Source organism: Trichomycterus rosablanca, chromosome 6 (assembly GCF_030014385.1).
Source record: "Trichomycterus rosablanca isolate fTriRos1 chromosome 6, fTriRos1.hap1, whole genome shotgun sequence".
Lineage (NCBI taxonomy): Eukaryota > Metazoa > Chordata > Actinopteri > Siluriformes > Trichomycteridae > Trichomycterus > Trichomycterus rosablanca.
In genome coordinates, this window is record NC_085993.1 from 52,591,544 (window position 1) to 52,599,043 (window position 7,500).

Consider the following 7,500-nt stretch of genomic DNA (forward strand, 5'->3'; position numbering starts at 1 on the left):
TTTAGTTCTGTTCTGTTTGGTTCTGTTCTGTTTGGTTCTGTTCTATTTTGTTTTGTTTGGTTCTGTTCTGTTTGGTTCTGTTCTGTTTGGTTCTGTTCTGTTTTGCTCTGTTCTGTTTAGTTCTGTTCTGTTTTGCTCTGTTCTGTTTGGTTCTGTTCTATTTTGTTTTGTTTGGTTCTGTTCTGTTTGGTTCTGTTCTGTTTGGTTCTGTTCTGTTTGGTTCTGTTTGGTTCTGTTCTGTTTGTTTCTGTTCTGTAGTAATCGCTCGTGTCTAAGAGACGCTTATAGTCCGGATTTAGCTTCATCTGATTTCCACCTTTTTGGTTCTGTTCTGTTCTGTTCTGTTCTGTTCTGTTCTGTTCGGTTCTGTTCTGCTCTGTTTTGGTTCTGTTTGGTTTGGTTCTGTTCTGTTTGGTTCTGTTCAGTTCTGTTTGGTTCTGTTCAGTTCTATTTGGTTCTGTTCAGTTCTGTTCTGTTTGGTTCTGTTCAGTTCTGTTCAGTTCTGTTCAGTTCTGTTCTCTTCTGTTTGGTTCTGTTCTGCTCTGTTTTTGTTCTGTTTGGTTCTGTTCAGTTCTGTTTGGTTCTGTTCAGTTCTATTTGGTTCTGTTCAGTTCTGTTCTGTTTGGTTCTGTTCAGTTCTGTTCAGTTCTGTTCTCTTCTGTTTGGTTCTGTTCTGCTCTGTTTTTGTTCTGTTTGGTTTGGTTCTGTTCTGTTTGGTTCTGTTCAGTTCTGTTCTGTTCTGTTCGGTTCTGTTCAGTTCTGTTCAGTTCTGTTCAGTTCTGTTCAGTTCTGTTCTCTTCTGTTTGGTTCTGTTCTGTTTGGTTCTGTTCTGTTCTGTTTGGTTTTGTTCTGTAGTAATCACTCGTGTCTGAGAGACTGAGAGACGCTTATAGTCCTGATTTAGCTCCATCTGATTTACACCTGTTTGGAGGCTGAAAGAAGCTTTAAGGGGAAGAAGATTTTCATGTGATGATGATGTGAAAGCACCGGCGCATCAGCGGCTACGAGCTCAACCAGAAACATTAAAAAGTCGGTACGACGCTGGAAAAATACATCGGAGGGTGACGATGTAAAAAAGTGACGTTACATGAGTTAAAAAAAGTGAAACATTTCGAAGACCAACCAGCGTGGGCACAGCACAGAACCTCCCTCATGAACAAGGTGCTTCTGCAGAACTGATACTTACTGGATGTTTTTAATTTGCTTGTATGATTGGCAGCTTCGGACGGACTCGAAGCAGTTTAGTAGCAACACACACACACACACACACACACACACTTCCTTTAAGGATGGTAGAGCAATTTTCTCTCCCGGTTTTCTTGTTGGAGAGGCGTAACGTTGTGCATTGATTACTTCTATCGAAGGAAATTCCGTACACACACACACACACACACACACACACACACACACACACACGCTGGTATAGGCAGTTGAATTATTGATGGATGTGCGATGAATTGCCAGGAGGCGTGTGAACTTTCCTCGTGTCCAATTAATCTTTTAGCTGACTTCAGCCCGAGCCATCGCTCCGCAATCCAGATAACAAGATGTTGAGGGGAAAGAAACAACAGAAGGAAAAACCCTCGGCGGAGATAAAACACGGCAGGATGGAAGAAGCGCCGCGACGCCACCCGAATAAAAACGCGCTCGGGGTCGACTCCAAAGTCCTGCGCTCGTTTCCTGCTTAGCCCTGCAACTCCGAGCTCTTACAGCGGCCGGAATAATAACGGCACGAGGCTGGAGGAGCATAACGATCAACACCAGGACCACAGCCATCGAAGAGCTGCAGACCCTGGACCACCGACGTGACCCTATAAACCCTATATCGCCTCATCAAAATGAAGAATAAATGGTCAGACCACATGGCTTCGTGGAGCTTTAGTGGCCTGCTTTAACCCCACTGAGCACCTCTGGGATGAATTAGAACGCTGACTGCGACCCGAGCGCTTTTGTCCAGCCTTGTTTTACGACAGCACTTTAAACTGAGTGGCTCAAATTCCCCAAAACACACTTCCAATCCTGTTTTAAGCCATCTCACAGGAGCGGAGGCTGTTAAAGCCGTACAGGACTATGTTCACACCAAGATTTACAATCACTGACTGTACAGTTTTTTTAAGCCTGTGCTAAATACAATGTACTTTTTTAGTTTACTTATTTAATCTCTAATTTATTAGTTTTTGAATTTATTTCATCCTATTTATATTTTAATTTAACACTATATTTATTTATTTAGTTGGTTATTTACAGTTATGTATTTATTTATTTAATCCTTTATTTATTTATTTTATTTATTCATTTAATTAATTTATTTAATTTTAAATTTAGTTTAGTCAATGTATTTATTTATTTATTTATTTAATTATTTATCTACATAGTTAACAATTTGATTCTATATGTATTCATTTAATTCTTAATGTATTAACTTAATTCTATATTCATTTATTTAATACTTTTTTATTTATTTAGTTATTTAATATCATATTTATTTTTAATAATATATTATATTTAATAATATATTTATTATTTATTATTATATTTATTATATATTTATTTGTTTATTTTATTTATTAAATAAAATTGTTATGTATTTATTTAATTTTAAATTAAGTTTAATCAGTGTATTTATTTATTTACGTAGTTAGCTATTTGATCCTATGTATTTATTTAATTATTGATTTGATAATGTAATCCTATACTCATTTATTCATTTAATTAGTACTTTATTTAATGCTATATTTATTTATTTATTTATTTATTTATTTATTTATTTATGTAGTTAGCTATTTGATCTTATAATTATTTATTTATTTCTATATTTATTTTTTATTTAATCCTTTTTTATTTTATTTTAAATTTAAATGAATCAATGTATTTATTTATTGATTTACTCATTTTTTAATTTATGTAGTTAGCTATTTGTTTCTATATGTTTTTATTTAATTCTTAAATAATTAATTTAATCCCATATTTATTTATTTAAAACTTTATTTTTATTTATTTATATGTTTTAGTAAATCTTTATATATTTAGTTAGTTATTTAATATTATTTTTTATATATTTATTTAATTTTAAATGTAGTTTAACCAATGTATTTATTTATGTAGTAAACTGTTCGATCCTGTATGTATTTATTTAATATTATATTATATTTATTAATTATTTATTTTGTACTATAATAATTTATTCATTATTTTTTCATTTATTGAATTATTTTTATTTATTTATTTAATTTTAAATGTAGTTTAATCAATGTATTTATTTATGTAGTTAACTATTCAATCCTATATGTATTTATTTATTTATTTATGTAGGAAAACGAGCTTTAGATGGAAGGGGGGGGGGGGGGGGGTGAGCATCTATCAAGGAGGACAAAAAGGGAATTATGGGTAAATATACAGGCAGTCAATTAGGGGTCAGGAGGAGTTTCACCCACGTCCTTTCTCCTAAACATTATTAGTTCCAGAACTCTATAGAAGTTGAACTCGTTCTAACACTGTATCTCCAGAGCTGATGTGTTTGTGTACGAGGTTCTTCTCCTCAGATCGGAGGTTCAGTTCAGCTCAGCTCAGAAGAATCTGCTGAAGCTTCAGCTGTAAATATTTCTGCTGGTTGAAAGTCGTCGGCGGTTAAAACGCGGTGTTTTTCTCTCTCTGACGGGGTTGTTTTGTTCCTGGTCGGTGAAAAGCGGTGGCGCTCTGACAGCTCATTTGTTTAAAGAGGCGCGTGGCGTTCGGCGGGCCGAGGGAGAGAACGTGAATGACAAATGCATGACGGTTCTACTGTAATTCAGCTCTAATGGAACTCATAGATCTCCTTCAGCTCGCTCCCGCCAATTACAGCCCAATATTTTAGGAAATGAGAACTAATGGTCTCAATCAGCCGCCCCTAATAAACCTCCGTCCTCCCATCAGAGGAGCCGGGAGAGGAGCGTACACTGCTCCTGCTCCATCCCTCCTCATCATCATCTCCACCCATTCTGAGGAGATCTGATCTCCCTCCCATCAGAGGAGCCGGGAGAGGAGCGTACACTGCTCCTGCTCCATCCCTCCTCATCATCATCTCCACCCAGTCTGAGGAGTTCTGATCTCCCTCTCATCAGAGGAGCCGGGAGAGGAGCGTACACTGCTCCTGCTCCATCCCTCCTCATCATCATCTCCACCCAATCTGAGGAGTTCTGATCTCCCTCTCATCAGAGGAGCCGGGAGAGGAGCGTACACTGCTCCTGCTCCATCCCTCCTCATCATCATCTCCACCCAGTCTGAGGAGTTCTGATCTCCCTCTCATCAGAGGAGCCGGGAGAGGAGTGTACACTGCTCCTGCTCCATCCCTCCTCATCATCATCTCCACCCATTCTGAGGAGTTCTGATCTCCCTCTCATCAGAGGAGCCGGGAGAGGAGCGTACACTGCTACTGCTCCATCCCTCCTCATCATCATCTCCACCCAGTCTGAGGAGTTCTGATCTCCCTCTCATCAGAGGAGCCGGGAGAGGAGCGTACACTGCTCCTGCTCCATCCCTCCTCATCATCATCTCCACCCAGTCTGAGGAGTTCTGATCTCCCTCTCATCAGAGGAGCCGGGAGAGGAGCGTACACTGCTCCTGCTCCATCCCTCCTCATCATCATCTCCACCCAGTCTGAGGAGTTCTGATCTCCCTCTCATCAGAGGAGCCGGGAGAGGAGCGTACACTGCTCCTGCTCCATCCCTCCTCATCATCATCTCCACCCAATCTGAGGAGTTCTGATCTCCCTCTCATCAGAGGAGCAGGGAGAGGAGTGTACACTGCTCCTGCTCCATCCCTCCTCATCATCATCTCCACCCAATCTGAGGAGTTCTGATCTCCCTCTCATCAGAGGAGCCGGGAGAGGAGCGTACACTGCTCCTGCTCCATCCCTCCTCATCATCATCTCCACCCAGTCTGAGGAGATCTGATCTCCCTCCCATCAGAGGAGCCGGGAGAGGAGCGTACACTGCTCCTGCTCCATCCCTCCTAATCATCTCCACCCATTCTGAGGAGATCTGATCTCCCTCTCATCAGAGGAGCCGGGAGAGGAGCGTACACTGCTCCTGCTCCATCCCTCCTCATCATCTCCACCCATTCTGAGGAGATCTGATCTCCCTCTCATCAGAGGAGCCGGGAGAGGAGCGTACACTGCTCCTGCTCCATCCCTCCTCATCATCTCCACCCATTCTGAGGAGATCTGATCTCCCTCCCATCAGAGGAGCAGAGAGAGGAGCATACACTGCTCCCCCCGTCCCTCCTCATCATCATCTCCACCCAATCTGAGGAGATCTGATCTCCCTCCCATCAGAGGAGCAGGGAGAGGAGCGTACACTGCTCCTGCTCCATCCCTCCTCATCATCTCCACCCATTCTGAGGAGTTCTGATCTCCGTCCCATCAGAGGAGCCGGGAGAGGAGCGTACACTGCTCCCCCCGTCCCTCCTCCTCATCATCTCCACCCAATCTGAGGAGATCTGATCTCCCTCCCATCAGAGGAGCAGGGAGAGGAGCGTACACTGCTCCTGCTCCATCCCTCCTCATCATCTCCACCCATTCTGAGGAGATCTGATCTCCCTCCCATCAGAGGAGCAGGGAGAGGAGCGTACACTGCTCCTGCTCCATCCCTCCTCATCATCTCCACCCATTCTGAGGAGATCTGATCTCCCTCCCATCAGAGGAGCAGAGAGAGGAGCATACACTGCTCCCCCCGTCCCTCCTCATCATCATCTCCACCCATTCTGAGGAGATCTGATCTCCCTCCCATCAGAGGAGCAAAGAGAGGAGCGTACACTGCTCCTGCTCCATCCCTCCTAATCATCTCCACCCATTCTGAGGAGATCTGATCTCCCTCCAATCAGAGGAGCAGGGAGAGGAGCGTACACTGCTCCTGCTCCATCCCTCCTCATCATCATCTCCACCCAATCTGAGGAGTTCTGATCTCCCTCCCATCAGAGGAGCCGGGAGAGGAGCATACACTGCTCCTGCTCCATCCCTCCTCATCATCATCTCCACCCATTCTGAGGAGTTCTGATCTCCCTCCCATCAGAGGAGCCGGGAGAGGAGCATACACTGCTCCTGCTCCATCCCTCCTCATCATCATCTCCACCCATTCTGAGGAGTTCTGATCTCCCTCCCATCAGAGGAGCAGGGAGAGGAGCGTACACTGCTCCTGCTCCATCCCTCCTAATCATCTCCACCCATTCTGAGGAGATCTGATCTCCCTCCCATCAGAGGAGCAGAGAGAGGAGCATACACTGCTCCCCCCGTCCCTCCTCATCATCATCTCCACCCAATCTGAGGAGATCTGATCTCCCTCCCATCAGAGGAGCAGGGAGAGGAGCGTACACTGCTCCTGCTCCATCCCTCCTCATCATCTCCACCCATTCTGAGGAGTTCTGATCTCCCTCCCATCAGAGGAGCCGGGAGAGGAGCGTACACTGCTCCCCCCGTCCCTCCTCCTCATCATCTCCACCCAATCTGAGGAGATCTGATCTCCCTCCCATCAGAGGAGCAGGGAGAGGAGCGTACACTGCTCCTGCTCCATCCCTCCTCATCATCTCCACCCATTCTGAGGAGATCTGATCTCCCTCTCATCAGAGGAGCCGGGAGAGGAGCGTACACTGCTCCCCCCGTCCCTCCTCCTCATCATCTCCACCCAATCTGAGGAGATCTGATCTCCCTCCCATCAGAGGAGCAGGGAGAGGAGCGTACACTGCTCCTGCTCCATCCCTCCTCATCATCTCCACCCATTCTGAGGAGATCTGATCTCCCTCCCATCAGAGGAGCAGAGAGAGGAGCATACACTGCTCCCCCCGTCCCTCCTCATCATCATCTCCACCCAATCTGAGGAGATCTGATCTCCCTCTCATCAGAGGAGCCGGGAGAGGAGCGTACACTGCTCCTGCTCCATCCCTCCTCATCATCATCTCCACCCAATCTGAGGAGTTCTGATCTCCCTCTCATCAGAGGAGCAGGGAGAGGAGTGTACACTGCTCCTGCTCCATCCCTCCTCATCATCATCTCCACCCAATCTGAGGAGTTCTGATCTCCCTCTCATCAGAGGAGCCGGGAGAGGAGCGTACACTGCTCCTGCTCCATCCCTCCTCATCATCATCTCCACCCAGTCTGAGGAGATCTGATCTCCCTCCCATCAGAGGAGCCGGGAGAGGAGCGTACACTGCTCCTGCTCCATCCCTCCTAATCATCTCCACCCATTCTGAGGAGATCTGATCTCCCTCTCATCAGAGGAGCCGGGAGAGGAGCGTACACTGCTCCTGCTCCATCCCTCCTCATCATCTCCACCCATTCTGAGGAGATCTGATCTCCCTCTCATCAGAGGAGCCGGGAGAGGAGCGTACACTGCTCCTGCTCCATCCCTCCTCATCATCTCCACCCATTCTGAGGAGATCTGATCTCCCTCCCATCAGAGGAGCAGAGAGAGGAGCATACACTGCTCCCCCCGTCCCTCCTCATCATCATCTCCACCCAATCTGAGGAGA